A 16211-nucleotide genomic window follows, 5' to 3' on the forward strand; every position below is an offset into this window, starting at 1 on the left:
CACAGCTACACGGGAGGTGAATAAAGGCCGGAGAGGAAGCCAGACAGGATTTGCTTCTTTTGCTTGCACCACAATGCAGTGCTGAAAGAGGAGGAATCTACATAAAAACGCCTTCCTGGCAACGCCCAAATGCCCTGCTGCCATGCAGATAAACACTGGCAGCGGCAGCAAGTGCATGCCCACAGCCACCCCTTGTTCCTTCACACCTTGTATCAGCTGTAATCCAGTCCAGTCCAGTGCTGCCTGCTGAGCAGCACTGACCAACACTGCCTGGGCCCAGGCTTTTATCTCTGAGGCCCCATTATGATGTCAGAAAGCTGGCTCTGGAATCCTGAGGGCTCCACTATGACACGTGCAAAGTTCCGTCTGAACTTTATATAAGACGGTGAGGCTCAGTCAGTCACTCAGTGTTGCCTGAGAGGGCAACACTGCAACAGCCGGCCGCCAGGCTGTCTTTTTTTTGCACAGCTAGTTGCCTCCAGGAGGCCACAAGAGGGAGACAAGGGACTGCAAAATGGAAAATAGGCATCCACCAACTTTACAGACAACTTCTCCTTGCTCCTACAACCTCCATCCTTGCACAGTTTGTTATTCTTCTAGGTAACATAGTAACAAATCCAAATTGCTGCTCTCTTTGTAGGCAAGCAAGGCTTTGTTGCAACTGCAATTCTTACTTCTTCTTGAAATGTAGGGACGACAGTACATTCCATCACATCCATCTAGTGTACACAGGTAGGTCCATTGTGGCGGGCAGGCGAGCGGGCGGGCTGCTTTATTGGCTGTTTGCTGTTCCCCTACTCCACTCCACTATTTGACTGTTGTGCTGCATCAATCAATCAATCAATCAATCAATCAATCAATCAATCAATCAATCAATCAATCAGTGGCTGGCTCAGGTGCAGCTCTTTAACTTACCTAAAAGGGAGGGCGGAGAGAAGACAAGGAAGGTGAATGAGGTGTTCCAATGTGAAATGCCGGAAACACAGAAACACAGACGACACACAACAAGAGGTGGCAATCTATTCATTAATTGCATTTAATCAATGAGCTCATTATCACTCATGCATTGTCCAACAGGTGTTGAAATAATGGGATTAAAAGGGGAGATCCCTTCAGAAAGACAGAAACAATAGCAAAGACAAAAAACACTTTTGGAATCTGCTTTTAGTCAACACATAAGGAAAGGGTGCACCGGTCCTGGAAATACTGCAATACCAGGTCAATGCGTGGAGTGGACAGAGCAAGCTCTATTTCCATCTCCCTGTTCTAAAAATCCATTTAATATATGGTCCCCAGATAGGGGACGTATCAGATATTAAACTGATAAGAACAGATACTACACTTGATCTTAGCCAAAAGGCCGAGAAGCGATAACCCGAACGGGCCGCGCGTTGCCCGAGCCTGCCCGATACTGCTGTTCAGCCCTTGCAGCGATTCAGCCTACTTCTAGGCAATTCCATGGGGCCCTGCAGGCTCACACACTCACAGCTACACGGGAGGTGAATAAAGGCCGGAGAGGAAGCCAGACAGGATTTGCTTCTTTTGCTTGCACCACAATGCAGTGCTGAAAGAGGAGGAATCTACATAAAAACGCCTTCCTGGCAACGCCCAAATGCCCTGCTGCCATGCAGATAAACACTGGCAGCGGCAGCAAGTGCATGCCCACAGCCACCCCTTGTTCCTTCACACCTTGTATCAGCTGTAATCCAGTCCAGTCCAGTGCTGCCTGCTGAGCAGCACTGACCAACACTGCCTGGGCCCAGGCTTTTATCTCTGAGGCCCCATTATGATGTCAGAAAGCTGGCTCTGGAATCCTGAGGGCTCCACTATGACACGTGCAAAGTTCCGTCTGAACTTTATATAAGACGGTGAGGCTCAGTCAGTCACTCAGTGTTGCCTGAGAGGGCAACACTGCAACAGCCGGCCGCCAGGCTGTCTTTTTTTTGCACAGCTAGTTGCCTCCAGGAGGCCACAAGAGGGAGACAAGGGACTGCAAAATGGAAAATAGGCATCCACCAACTTTACAGACAACTTCTCCTTGCTCCTACAACCTCCATCCTTGCACAGTTTGTTATTCTTCTAGGTAACATAGTAACAAATCCAAATTGCTGCTCTCTTTGTAGGAAAGCAAGGCTTTGTTGCAACTGCAATTCTTACTTCTTCTTGAAATGTAGGGACGACAGTACATTCCATCACATCCATCTAGTGTACACAGTTAGGTCCATTGTGGCGGGCAGGCGAGCGGGCGGGCTGCTTTATTGGCTGTTTGCTGTTCCCCTACTCCACTCCACTATTTGACTGTTGTGCTGCATCAATCAATCAATCAATCAATCAATCAATCAATCAATCAATCAATCAATCAGTGGCTGGCTCAGGTGCAGCTCTTTAACTTACCTAAAAGGGAGGGCGGAGAGAAGACAAGGAAGGTGAATGAGGTGTTCCAATGTGAAATGCCGGAAACACAGAAACACAGACGACACACAACAAGAGGTGGCAATCTATTCATTAATTGCATTTAATCAATGAGCTCATTATCACTCATGCATTGTCCAACAGGTGTTGAAATAATGGGATTAAAAGGGGAGATCCCTTCAGAAAGACAGAAACAATAGCAAAGACAAAAAACACTTTTGGAATCTGCTTTTAGTCAACACATAAGGAAAGGGTGCACCGGTCCTGGAAATACTGCAATACCAGGTCAATGCGTGGAGTGGACAGAGCAAGCTCTATTTCCATCTCCCTGTTCTAAAAATCCATTTAATATATGGTCCCCAGATAGGGGACGTATCAGATATTAAACTGATAAGAACAGATACTACACTTGATCTTAGCCAAAAGGCCGAGAAGCGATAACCCGAACGGGCCGCGCGTTGCCCGAGCCTGCCCGATACTGCTGTTCAGCCCTTGCAGCGATTCAGCCTACTTCTAGGCAATTCCATGGGGCCCTGCAGGCTCACACACTCACAGCTACACGGGAGGTGAATAAAGGCCGGAGAGGAAGCCAGACAGGATTTGCTTCTTTTGCTTGCACCACAATGCAGTGCTGAAAGAGGAGGAATCTACATAAAAACGCCTTCCTGGCAACGCCCAAATGCCCTGCTGCCATGCAGATAAACACTGGCAGCGGCAGCAAGTGCATGCCCACAGCCACCCCTTGTTCCTTCACACCTTGTATCAGCTGTAATCCAGTCCAGTCCAGTGCTGCCTGCTGAGCAGCACTGACCAACACTGCCTGGGCCCAGGCTTTTATCTCTGAGGCCCCATTATGATGTCAGAAAGCTGGCTCTGGAATCCTGAGGGCTCCACTATGACACGTGCAAAGTTCCGTCTGAACTTTATATAAGACGGTGAGGCTCAGTCAGTCACTCAGTGTTGCCTGAGAGGGCAACACTGCAACAGCCGGCCGCCAGGCTGTCTTTTTTTTGCACAGCTAGTTGCCTCCAGGAGGCCACAAGAGGGAGACAAGGGACTGCAAAATGGAAAATAGGCATCCACCAACTTTACAGACAACTTCTCCTTGCTCCTACAACCTCCATCCTTGCACAGTTTGTTATTCTTCTAGGTAACATAGTAACAAATCCAAATTGCTGCTCTCTTTGTAGGCAAGCAAGGCTTTGTTGCAACTGCAATTCTTACTTCTTCTTGAAATGTAGGGACGACAGTACATTCCATCACATCCATCTAGTGTACACAGGTAGGTCCATTGTGGCGGGCAGGCGAGCGGGCGGGCTGCTTTATTGGCTGTTTGCTGTTCCCCTACTCCACTCCACTATTTGACTGTTGTGCTGCATCAATCAATCAATCAATCAATCAATCAATCAATCAATCAATCAATCAATCAGTGGCTGGCTCAGGTGCAGCTCTTTAACTTACCTAAAAGGGAGGGCGGAGAGAAGACAAGGAAGGTGAATGAGGTGTTCCAATGTGAAATGCCGGAAACACAGAAACACAGACGACACACAACAAGAGGTGGCAATCTATTCATTAATTGCATTTAATCAATGAGCTCATTATCACTCATGCATTGTCCAACAGGTGTTGAAATAATGGGATTAAAAGGGGAGATCCCTTCAGAAAGACAGAAACAATAGCAAAGACAAAAAACACTTTTGGAATCTGCTTTTAGTCAACACATAAGGAAAGGGTGCACCGGTCCTGGAAATACTGCAATACCAGGTCAATGCGTGGAGTGGACAGAGCAAGCTCTATTTCCATCTCCCTGTTCTAAAAATCCATTTAATATATGGTCCCCAGATAGGGGACGTATCAGATATTAAACTGATAAGAACAGATACTACACTTGATCTTAGCCAAAAGGCCGAGAAGCGATAACCCGAACGGGCCGCGCGTTGCCCGAGCCTGCCCGATACTGCTGTTCAGCCCTTGCAGCGATTCAGCCTACTTCTAGGCAATTCCATGGGGCCCTGCAGGCTCACACACTCACAGCTACACGGGAGGTGAATAAAGGCCGGAGAGGAAGCCAGACAGGATTTGCTTCTTTTGCTTGCACCACAATGCAGTGCTGAAAGAGGAGGAATCTACATAAAAACGCCTTCCTGGCAACGCCCAAATGCCCTGCTGCCATGCAGATAAACACTGGCAGCGGCAGCAAGTGCATGCCCACAGCCACCCCTTGTTCCTTCACACCTTGTATCAGCTGTAATCCAGTCCAGTCCAGTGCTGCCTGCTGAGCAGCACTGACCAACACTGCCTGGGCCCAGGCTTTTATCTCTGAGGCCCCATTATGATGTCAGAAAGCTGGCTCTGGAATCCTGAGGGCTCCACTATGACACGTGCAAAGTTCCGTCTGAACTTTATATAAGACGGTGAGGCTCAGTCAGTCACTCAGTGTTGCCTGAGAGGGCAACACTGCAACAGCCGGCCGCCAGGCTGTCTTTTTTTTGCACAGCTAGTTGCCTCCAGGAGGCCACAAGAGGGAGACAAGGGACTGCAAAATGGAAAATAGGCATCCACCAACTTTACAGACAACTTCTCCTTGCTCCTACAACCTCCATCCTTGCACAGTTTGTTATTCTTCTAGGTAACATAGTAACAAATCCAAATTGCTGCTCTCTTTGTAGGCAAGCAAGGCTTTGTTGCAACTGCAATTCTTACTTCTTCTTGAAATGTAGGGACGACAGTACATTCCATCACATCCATCTAGTGTACACAGGTAGGTCCATTGTGGCGGGCAGGCGAGCGGGCGGGCTGCTTTATTGGCTGTTTGCTGTTCCCCTACTCCACTCCACTATTTGACTGTTGTGCTGCATCAATCAATCAATCAATCAATCAATCAATCAATCAATCAATCAATCAATCAATCAGTGGCTGGCTCAGGTGCAGCTCTTTAACTTACCTAAAAGGGAGGGCGGAGAGAAGACAAGGAAGGTGAATGAGGTGTTCCAATGTGAAATGCCGGAAACACAGAAACACAGACGACACACAACAAGAGGTGGCAATCTATTCATTAATTGCATTTAATCAATGAGCTCATTATCACTCATGCATTGTCCAACAGGTGTTGAAATAATGGGATTAAAAGGGGAGATCCCTTCAGAAAGACAGAAACAATAGCAAAGACAAAAAACACTTTTGGAATCTGCTTTTAGTCAACACATAAGGAAAGGGTGCACCGGTCCTGGAAATACTGCACGTGGAGTGGACAGAGCAAGCTCTATTTCCATCTCCCTGTTCTAAAAATCCATTTAATATATGGTCCCCAGATAGGGGACGTATCAGATATTAAACTGATAAGAACAGATACTACACTTGATCTTAGCCAAAAGGCCGAGAAGCGATAACCCGAACGGGCCGCGCGTTGCCCGAGCCTGCCCGATACTGCTGTTCAGCCCTTGCAGCGATTCAGCCTACTTCTAGGCAATTCCATGGGGCCCTGCAGGCTCACACACTCACAGCTACACGGGAGGTGAATAAAGGCCGGAGAGGAAGCCAGACAGGATTTGCTTCTTTTGCTTGCACCACAATGCAGTGCTGAAAGAGGAGGAATCTACATAAAAACGCCTTCCTGGCAACGCCCAAATGCCCTGCTGCCATGCAGATAAACACTGGCAGCGGCAGCAAGTGCATGCCCACAGCCACCCCTTGTTCCTTCACACCTTGTATCAGCTGTAATCCAGTCCAGTCCAGTGCTGCCTGCTGAGCAGCACTGACCAACACTGCCTGGGCCCAGGCTTTTATCTCTGAGGCCCCATTATGATGTCAGAAAGCTGGCTCTGGAATCCTGAGGGCTCCACTATGACACGTGCAAAGTTCCGTCTGAACTTTATATAAGACGGTGAGGCTCAGTCAGTCACTCAGTGTTGCCTGAGAGGGCAACACTGCAACAGCCGGCCGCCAGGCTGTCTTTTTTTTGCACAGCTAGTTGCCTCCAGGAGGCCACAAGAGGGAGACAAGGGACTGCAAAATGGAAAATAGGCATCCACCAACTTTACAGACAACTTCTCCTTGCTCCTACAACCTCCATCCTTGCACAGTTTGTTATTCTTCTAGGTAACATAGTAACAAATCCAAATTGCTGCTCTCTTTGTAGGCAAGCAAGGCTTTGTTGCAACTGCAATTCTTACTTCTTCTTGAAATGTAGGGACGACAGTACATTCCATCACATCCATCTAGTGTACACAGGTAGGTCCATTGTGGCGGGCAGGCGAGCGGGCGGGCTGCTTTATTGGCTGTTTGCTGTTCCCCTACTCCACTCCACTATTTGACTGTTGTGCTGCATCAATCAATCAATCAATCAATCAATCAATCAATCAATCAATCAATCAATCAATCAGTGGCTGGCTCAGGTGCAGCTCTTTAACTTACCTAAAAGGGAGGGCGGAGAGAAGACAAGGAAGGTGAATGAGGTGTTCCAATGTGAAATGCCGGAAACACAGAAACACAGACGACACACAACAAGAGGTGGCAATCTATTCATTAATTGCATTTAATCAATGAGCTCATTATCACTCATGCATTGTCCAACAGGTGTTGAAATAATGGGATTAAAAGGGGAGATCCCTTCAGAAAGACAGAAACAATAGCAAAGACAAAAAACACTTTTGGAATCTGCTTTTAGTCAACACATAAGGAAAGGGTGCACCGGTCCTGGAAATACTGCAATACCAGGTCAATGCGTGGAGTGGACAGAGCAAGCTCTATTTCCATCTCCCTGTTCTAAAAATCCATTTAATATATGGTCCCCAGATAGGGGACGTATCAGATATTAAACTGATAAGAACAGATACTACACTTGATCTTAGCCAAAAGGCCGAGAAGCGATAACCCGAACGGGCCGCGCGTTGCCCGAGCCTGCCCGATACTGCTGTTCAGCCCTTGCAGCGATTCAGCCTACTTCTAGGCAATTCCATGGGGCCCTGCAGGCTCACACACTCACAGCTACACGGGAGGTGAATAAAGGCCGGAGAGGAAGCCAGACAGGATTTGCTTCTTTTGCTTGCACCACAATGCAGTGCTGAAAGAGGAGGAATCTACATAAAAACGCCTTCCTGGCAACGCCCAAATGCCCTGCTGCCATGCAGATAAACACTGGCAGCGGCAGCAAGTGCATGCCCACAGCCACCCCTTGTTCCTTCACACCTTGTATCAGCTGTAATCCAGTCCAGTCCAGTGCTGCCTGCTGAGCAGCACTGACCAACACTGCCTGGGCCCAGGCTTTTATCTCTGAGGCCCCATTATGATGTCAGAAAGCTGGCTCTGGAATCCTGAGGGCTCCACTATGACACGTGCAAAGTTCCGTCTGAACTTTATATAAGACGGTGAGGCTCAGTCAGTCACTCAGTGTTGCCTGAGAGGGCAACACTGCAACAGCCGGCCGCCAGGCTGTCTTTTTTTTGCACAGCTAGTTGCCTCCAGGAGGCCACAAGAGGGAGACAAGGGACTGCAAAATGGAAAATAGGCATCCACCAACTTTACAGACAACTTCTCCTTGCTCCTACAACCTCCATCCTTGCACAGTTTGTTATTCTTCTAGGTAACATAGTAACAAATCCAAATTGCTGCTCTCTTTGTAGGCAAGCAAGGCTTTGTTGCAACTGCAATTCTTACTTCTTCTTGAAATGTAGGGACGACAGTACATTCCATCACATCCATCTAGTGTACACAGGTAGGTCCATTGTGGCGGGCAGGCGAGCGGGCGGGCTGCTTTATTGGCTGTTTGCTGTTCCCCTACTCCACTCCACTATTTGACTGTTGTGCTGCATCAATCAATCAATCAATCAATCAATCAATCAATCAATCAATCAATCAATCAATCAATCAATCAATCAGTGGCTGGCTCAGGTGCAGCTCTTTAACTTACCTAAAAGGGAGGGCGGAGAGAAGACAAGGAAGGTGAATGAGGTGTTCCAATGTGAAATGCCGGAAACACAGAAACACAGACGACACACAACAAGAGGTGGCAATCTATTCATTAATTGCATTTAATCAATGAGCTCATTATCACTCATGCATTGTCCAACAGGTGTTGAAATAATGGGATTAAAAGGGGAGATCCCTTCAGAAAGACAGAAACAATAGCAAAGACAAAAAACACTTTTGGAATCTGCTTTTAGTCAACACATAAGGAAAGGGTGCACCGGTCCTGGAAATACTGCAATACCAGGTCAATGCGTGGAGTGGACAGAGCAAGCTCTATTTCCATCTCCCTGTTCTAAAAATCCATTTAATATATGGTCCCCAGATAGGGGACGTATCAGATATTAAACTGATAAGAACAGATACTACACTTGATCTTAGCCAAAAGGCCGAGAAGCGATAACCCGAACGGGCCGCGCGTTGCCCGAGCCTGCCCGATACTGCTGTTCAGCCCTTGCAGCGATTCAGCCTACTTCTAGGCAATTCCATGGGGCCCTGCAGGCTCACACACTCACAGCTACACGGGAGGTGAATAAAGGCCGGAGAGGAAGCCAGACAGGATTTGCTTCTTTTGCTTGCACCACAATGCAGTGCTGAAAGAGGAGGAATCTACATAAAAACGCCTTCCTGGCAACGCCCAAATGCCCTGCTGCCATGCAGATAAACACTGGCAGCGGCAGCAAGTGCATGCCCACAGCCACCCCTTGTTCCTTCACACCTTGTATCAGCTGTAATCCAGTCCAGTCCAGTGCTGCCTGCTGAGCAGCACTGACCAACACTGCCTGGGCCCAGGCTTTTATCTCTGAGGCCCCATTATGATGTCAGAAAGCTGGCTCTGGAATCCTGAGGGCTCCACTATGACACGTGCAAAGTTCCGTCTGAACTTTATATAAGACGGTGAGGCTCAGTCAGTCACTCAGTGTTGCCTGAGAGGGCAACACTGCAACAGCCGGCCGCCAGGCTGTCTTTTTTTTGCACAGCTAGTTGCCTCCAGGAGGCCACAAGAGGGAGACAAGGGACTGCAAAATGGAAAATAGGCATCCACCAACTTTACAGACAACTTCTCCTTGCTCCTACAACCTCCATCCTTGCACAGTTTGTTATTCTTCTAGGTAACATAGTAACAAATCCAAATTGCTGCTCTCTTTGTAGGCAAGCAAGGCTTTGTTGCAACTGCAATTCTTACTTCTTCTTGAAATGTAGGGACGACAGTACATTCCATCACATCCATCTAGTGTACACAGGTAGGTCCATTGTGGCGGGCAGGCGAGCGGGCGGGCTGCTTTATTGGCTGTTTGCTGTTCCCCTACTCCACTCCACTATTTGACTGTTGTGCTGCATCAATCAATCAATCAATCAATCAATCAATCAATCAATCAATCAATCAATCAATCAATCAGTGGCTGGCTCAGGTGCAGCTCTTTAACTTACCTAAAAGGGAGGGCGGAGAGAAGACAAGGAAGGTGAATGAGGTGTTCCAATGTGAAATGCCGGAAACACAGAAACACAGACGACACACAACAAGAGGTGGCAATCTATTCATTAATTGCATTTAATCAATGAGCTCATTATCACTCATGCATTGTCCAACAGGTGTTGAAATAATGGGATTAAAAGGGGAGATCCCTTCAGAAAGACAGAAACAATAGCAAAGACAAAAAACACTTTTGGAATCTGCTTTTAGTCAACACATAAGGAAAGGGTGCACCGGTCCTGGAAATACTGCAATACCAGGTCAATGCGTGGAGTGGACAGAGCAAGCTCTATTTCCATCTCCCTGTTCTAAAAATCCATTTAATATATGGTCCCCAGATAGGGGACGTATCAGATATTAAACTGATAAGAACAGATACTACACTTGATCTTAGCCAAAAGGCCGAGAAGCGATAACCCGAACGGGCCGCGCGTTGCCCGAGCCTGCCCGATACTGCTGTTCAGCCCTTGCAGCGATTCAGCCTACTTCTAGGCAATTCCATGGGGCCCTGCAGGCTCACACACTCACAGCTACACGGGAGGTGAATAAAGGCCGGAGAGGAAGCCAGACAGGATTTGCTTCTTTTGCTTGCACCACAATGCAGTGCTGAAAGAGGAGGAATCTACATAAAAACGCCTTCCTGGCAACGCCCAAATGCCCTGCTGCCATGCAGATAAACACTGGCAGCGGCAGCAAGTGCATGCCCACAGCCACCCCTTGTTCCTTCACACCTTGTATCAGCTGTAATCCAGTCCAGTCCAGTGCTGCCTGCTGAGCAGCACTGACCAACACTGCCTGGGCCCAGGCTTTTATCTCTGAGGCCCCATTATGATGTCAGAAAGCTGGCTCTGGAATCCTGAGGGCTCCACTATGACACGTGCAAAGTTCCGTCTGAACTTTATATAAGACGGTGAGGCTCAGTCAGTCACTCAGTGTTGCCTGAGAGGGCAACACTGCAACAGCCGGCCGCCAGGCTGTCTTTATTTGCACAGCTAGTTGCCTCCAGGAGGCCACAAGAGGGAGACAAGGGACTGCAAAATGGAAAATAGGCATCCACCAACTTTACAGACAACTTCTCCTTGCTCCTACAACCTCCATCCTTGCACAGTTTGTTATTCTTCTAGGTAACATAGTAACAAATCCAAATTGCTGCTCTCTTTGTAGGCAAGCAAGGCTTTGTTGCAACTGCAATTCTTACTTCTTCTTGAAATGTAGGGACGACAGTACATTCCATCACATCCATCTAGTGTACACAGGTAGGTCCATTGTGGCGGGCAGGCGAGCGGGCGGGCTGCTTTATTGGCTGTTTGCTGTTCCCCTACTCCACTCCACTATTTGACTGTTGTGCTGCATCAATCAATCAATCAATCAATCAATCAATCAATCAATCAATCAATCAATCAATCAATCAGTGGCTGGCTCAGGTGCAGCTCTTTAACTTACCTAAAAGGGAGGGCGGAGAGAAGACAAGGAAGGTGAATGAGGTGTTCCAATGTGAAATGCCGGAAACACAGAAACACAGACGACACACAACAAGAGGTGGCAATCTATTCATTAATTGCATTTAATCAATGAGCTCATTATCACTCATGCATTGTCCAACAGGTGTTGAAATAATGGGATTAAAAGGGGAGATCCCTTCAGAAAGACAGAAACAATAGCAAAGACAAAAAACACTTTTGGAATCTGCTTTTAGTCAACACATAAGGAAAGGGTGCACCGGTCCTGGAAATACTGCAATACCAGGTCAATGCGTGGAGTGGACAGAGCAAGCTCTATTTCCATCTCCCTGTTCTAAAAATCCATTTAATATATGGTCCCCAGATAGGGGACGTATCAGATATTAAACTGATAAGAACAGATACTACACTTGATCTTAGCCAAAAGGCCGAGAAGCGATAACCCGAACGGGCCGCGCGTTGCCCGAGCCTGCCCGATACTGCTGTTCAGCCCTTGCAGCGATTCAGCCTACTTCTAGGCAATTCGGGCCCTGCAGGCTCACACACTCACAGCTACACGGGAGGTGAATAAAGGCCGGAGAGGAAGCCAGACAGGATTTGCTTCTTTTGCTTGCACCACAATGCAGTGCTGAAAGAGGAGGAATCTACATAAAAACGCCTTCCTGGCAACGCCCAAATGCCCTGCTGCCATGCAGATAAACACTGGCAGCGGCAGCAAGTGCATGCCCACAGCCACCCCTTGTTCCTTCACACCTTGTATCAGCTGTAATCCAGTCCAGTCCAGTGCTGCCTGCTGAGCAGCACTGACCAACACTGCCTGGGCCCAGGCTTTTATCTCTGAGGCCCCATTATGATGTCAGAAAGCTGGCTCTGGAATCCTGAGGGCTCCACTATGACACGTGCAAAGTTCCGTCTGAACTTTATATAAGACGGTGAGGCTCAGTCAGTCACTCAGTGTTGCCTGAGAGGGCAACACTGCAACAGCCGGCCGCCAGGCTGTCTTTATTTGCACAGCTAGTTGCCTCCAGGAGGCCACAAGAGGGAGACAAGGGACTGCAAAATGGAAAATAGGCATCCACCAACTTTACAGACAACTTCTCCTTGCTCCTACAACCTCCATCCTTGCACAGTTTGTTATTCTTCTAGGTAACATAGTAACAAATCCAAATTGCTGCTCTCTTTGTAGGCAAGCAAGGCTTTGTTGCAACTGCAATTCTTACTTCTTCTTGAAATGTAGGGACGACAGTACATTCCATCACATCCATCTAGTGTACACAGGTAGGTCCATTGTGGCGGGCAGGCGAGCGGGCGGGCTGCTTTATTGGCTGTTTGCTGTTCCCCTACTCCACTCCACTATTTGACTGTTGTGCTGCATCAATCAATCAATCAATCAATCAATCAATCAATCAATCAATCAATCAATCAATCAGTGGCTGGCTCAGGTGCAGCTCTTTAACTTACCTAAAAGGGAGGGCGGAGAGAAGACAAGGAAGGTGAATGAGGTGTTCCAATGTGAAATGCCGGAAACACAGAAACACAGACGACACACAACAAGAGGTGGCAATCTATTCATTAATTGCATTTAATCAATGAGCTCATTATCACTCATGCATTGTCCAACAGGTGTTGAAATAATGGGATTAAAAGGGGAGATCCCTTCAGAAAGACAGAAACAATAGCAAAGACAAAAAACACTTTTGGAATCTGCTTTTAGTCAACACATAAGGAAAGGGTGCACCGGTCCTGGAAATACTGCAATACCAGGTCAATGCGTGGAGTGGACAGAGCAAGCTCTATTTCCATCTCCCTGTTCTAAAAATCCATTTAATATATGGTCCCCAGATAGGGGACGTATCAGATATTAAACTGATAAGAACAGATACTACACTTGATCTTAGCCAAAAGGCCGAGAAGCGATAACCCGAACGGGCCGCGCGTTGCCCGAGCCTGCCCGATACTGCTGTTCAGCCCTTGCAGCGATTCAGCCTACTTCTAGGCAATTCCATGGGGCCCTGCAGGCTCACACACTCACAGCTACACGGGAGATGAATAAAGGCCGGAGAGGAAGCCAGACAGGATTTGCTTCTTTTGCTTGCACCACAATGCAGTGCTGAAAGAGGAGGAATCTACATAAAAACGCCTTCCTGGCAACGCCCAAATGCCCTGCTGCCATGCAGATAAACACTGGCAGCGGCAGCAAGTGCATGCCCACAGCCACCCCTTGTTCCTTCACACCTTGTATCAGCTGTAATCCAGTCCAGTCCAGTGCTGCCTGCTGAGCAGCACTGACCAACACTGCCTGGGCCCAGGCTTTTATCTCTGAGGCCCCATTATGATGTCAGAAAGCTGGCTCTGGAATCCTGAGGGCTCCACTATGACACGTGCAAAGTTCCGTCTGAACTTTATATAAGACGGTGAGGCTCAGTCAGTCACTCAGTGTTGCCTGAGAGGGCAACACTGCAACAGCCGGCCGCCAGGCTGTCTTTTTTTTGCACAGCTAGTTGCCTCCAGGAGGCCACAAGAGGGAGACAAGGGACTGCAAAATGGAAAATAGGCATCCACCAACTTTACAGACAACTTCTCCTTGCTCCTACAACCTCCATCCTTGCACAGTTTGTTATTCTTCTAGGTAACATAGTAACAAATCCAAATTGCTGCTCTCTTTGTAGGCAAGCAAGGCTTTGTTGCAACTGCAATTCTTACTTCTTCTTGAAATGTAGGGACGACAGTACATTCCATCACATCCATCTAGTGTACACAGGTAGGTCCATTGTGGCGGGCAGGCGAGCGGGCGGGCTGCTTTATTGGCTGTTTGCTGTTCCCCTACTCCACTCCACTATTTGACTGTTGTGCTGCATCAATCAATCAATCAATCAATCAATCAATCAGTGGCTGGCTCAGGTGCAGCTCTTTAACTTACCTAAAAGGGAGGGCGGAGAGAAGACAAGGAAGGTGAATGAGGTGTTCCAATGTGAAATGCCGGAAACACAGAAACACAGACGACACACAACAAGAGGTGGCAATCTATTCATTAATTGCATTTAATCAATGAGCTCATTATCACTCATGCATTGTCCAACAGGTGTTGAAATAATGGGATTAAAAGGGGAGATCCCTTCAGAAAGACAGAAACAATAGCAAAGACAAAAAACACTTTTGGAATCTGCTTTTAGTCAACACATAAGGAAAGGGTGCACCGGTCCTGGAAATACTGCAATACCAGGTCAATGCGTGGAGTGGACAGAGCAAGCTCTATTTCCATCTCCCTGTTCTAAAAATCCATTTAATATATGGTCCCCAGATAGGGGACGTATCAGATATTAAACTGATAAGAACAGATACTACACTTGATCTTAGCCAAAAGGCCGAGAAGCGATAACCCGAACGGGCCGCGCGTTGCCCGAGCCTGCCCGATACTGCTGTTCAGCCCTTGCAGCGATTCAGCCTACTTCTAGGCAATTCCATGGGGCCCTGCAGGCTCACACACTCACAGCTACACGGGAGGTGAATAAAGGCCGGAGAGGAAGCCAGACAGGATTTGCTTCTTTTGCTTGCACCACAATGCAGTGCTGAAAGAGGAGGAATCTACATAAAAACGCCTTCCTGGCAACGCCCAAATTCCCTGCTGCCATGCAGATAAACACTGGCAGCGGCAGCAAGTGCATGCCCACAGCCACCCCTTGTTCCTTCACACCTTGTATCAGCTGTAATCCAGTCCAGTCCAGTGCTGCCTGCTGAGCAGCACTGACCAACACTGCCTGGGCCCAGGCTTTTATCTCTGAGGCCCCATTATGATGTCAGAAAGCTGGCTCTGGAATCCTGAGGGCTCCACTATGACACGTGCAAAGTTCCGTCTGAACTTTATATAAGACGGTGAGGCTCAGTCAGTCACTCAGTGTTGCCTGAGAGGGCAACACTGCAACAGCCGGCCGCCAGGCTGTCTTTTTTTTGCACAGCTAGTTGCCTCCAGGAGGCCACAAGAGGGAGACAAGGGACTGCAAAATGGAAAATAGGCATCCACCAACTTTACAGACAACTTCTCCTTGCTCCTACAACCTCCATCCTTGCACAGTTTGTTATTCTTCTAGGTAACATAGTAACAAATCCAAATTGCTGCTCTCTTTGTAGGCAAGCAAGGCTTTGTTGCAACTGCAATTCTTACTTCTTCTTGAAATGTAGGGACGACAGTACATTCCATCACATCCATCTAGTGTACACAGGTAGGTCCATTGTGGCGGGCAGGCGAGCGGGCGGGCTGCTTTATTGGCTGTTTGCTGTTCCCCTACTCCACTCCACTATTTGACTGTTGTGCTGCATCAATCAATCAATCAATCAATCAATCAATCAATCAATCAATCAATCAATCAGTGGCTGGCTCAGGTGCAGCTCTTTAACTTACCTAAAAGGGAGGGCGGAGAGAAGACAAGGAAGGTGAATGAGGTGTTCCAATGTGAAATGCCGGAAACACAGAAACACAGACGACACACAACAAGAGGTGGCAATCTATTCATTAATTGCATTTAATCAATGAGCTCATTATCACTCATGCATTGTCCAACAGGTGTTGAAATAATGGGATTAAAAGGGGAGATCCCTTCAGAAAGACAGAAACAATAGCAAAGACAAAAAACACTTTTGGAATCTGCTTTTAGTCAACACATAAGGAAAGGGTGCACCGGTCCTGGAAATACTGCAATACCAGGTCAATGCGTGGAGTGGACAGAGCAAGCTCTATTTCCATCTCCCTGTTCTAAAAATCCATTTAATATATGGTCCCCAGATAGGGGACGTATCAGATATTAAACTGATAAGAACAGATACTACACTTGATCTTAGCCAAAAGGCCGAGAAGCGATAACCCGAACGGGCCGCGCGTTGCCCGAGCCTGCCCGATACTGCTG

General features: G+C 47.7%; 10 non-coding genes and 1 pseudogene across 10 annotated transcripts; all 11 read right to left on the bottom strand.

The window, feature by feature from the left end:
* Positions 1–1181: 1181 nt before the first annotated feature.
* On the bottom strand, positions 1182–1372 carry LOC142729822 (U2 spliceosomal RNA). The gene has a single exon (XR_012878516.1). It is a non-coding gene; the product is annotated as a U2 spliceosomal RNA (small nuclear RNA).
* Positions 1373–2660: 1288 nt separating this feature from the next.
* LOC142729823 (U2 spliceosomal RNA) lies at positions 2661–2851 on the bottom strand. Its single transcript, XR_012878517.1, has one exon. It is a non-coding gene; the product is annotated as a U2 spliceosomal RNA (small nuclear RNA).
* A 1288-nt stretch (positions 2852–4139) lies between these two features.
* LOC142729825 (U2 spliceosomal RNA) lies at positions 4140–4330 on the bottom strand. Its single transcript, XR_012878519.1, has one exon. It is a non-coding gene; the product is annotated as a U2 spliceosomal RNA (small nuclear RNA).
* A 1292-nt stretch (positions 4331–5622) lies between these two features.
* On the bottom strand, positions 5623–5799 carry LOC142729988 (U2 spliceosomal RNA; annotated as a pseudogene).
* A 1292-nt stretch (positions 5800–7091) lies between these two features.
* LOC142729826 (U2 spliceosomal RNA) lies at positions 7092–7282 on the bottom strand. The gene has a single exon (XR_012878520.1). It is a non-coding gene; the product is annotated as a U2 spliceosomal RNA (small nuclear RNA).
* Positions 7283–8586: 1304 nt separating this feature from the next.
* Positions 8587–8777, bottom strand: LOC142729827 (U2 spliceosomal RNA). Its single transcript, XR_012878521.1, has one exon. It is a non-coding gene; the product is annotated as a U2 spliceosomal RNA (small nuclear RNA).
* A 1296-nt stretch (positions 8778–10073) lies between these two features.
* LOC142729828 (U2 spliceosomal RNA) lies at positions 10074–10264 on the bottom strand. The gene has a single exon (XR_012878522.1). It is a non-coding gene; the product is annotated as a U2 spliceosomal RNA (small nuclear RNA).
* A 1295-nt stretch (positions 10265–11559) lies between these two features.
* Positions 11560–11750, bottom strand: LOC142729829 (U2 spliceosomal RNA). The gene has a single exon (XR_012878523.1). It is a non-coding gene; the product is annotated as a U2 spliceosomal RNA (small nuclear RNA).
* A 1287-nt stretch (positions 11751–13037) lies between these two features.
* On the bottom strand, positions 13038–13228 carry LOC142729831 (U2 spliceosomal RNA). Its single transcript, XR_012878524.1, has one exon. It is a non-coding gene; the product is annotated as a U2 spliceosomal RNA (small nuclear RNA).
* A 1268-nt stretch (positions 13229–14496) lies between these two features.
* Positions 14497–14687, bottom strand: LOC142729832 (U2 spliceosomal RNA). Its single transcript, XR_012878525.1, has one exon. It is a non-coding gene; the product is annotated as a U2 spliceosomal RNA (small nuclear RNA).
* Positions 14688–15975: 1288 nt separating this feature from the next.
* Positions 15976–16166, bottom strand: LOC142729833 (U2 spliceosomal RNA). Its single transcript, XR_012878526.1, has one exon. It is a non-coding gene; the product is annotated as a U2 spliceosomal RNA (small nuclear RNA).
* Between the last annotated feature and the right edge of the window lie 45 nt (positions 16167–16211).

This window comes from Rhinoderma darwinii, unplaced genomic scaffold (assembly GCF_050947455.1).
Source record: "Rhinoderma darwinii isolate aRhiDar2 unplaced genomic scaffold, aRhiDar2.hap1 Scaffold_737, whole genome shotgun sequence".
In the NCBI taxonomy this organism is placed as follows: Eukaryota; Metazoa; Chordata; class Amphibia; order Anura; family Rhinodermatidae; genus Rhinoderma; species Rhinoderma darwinii.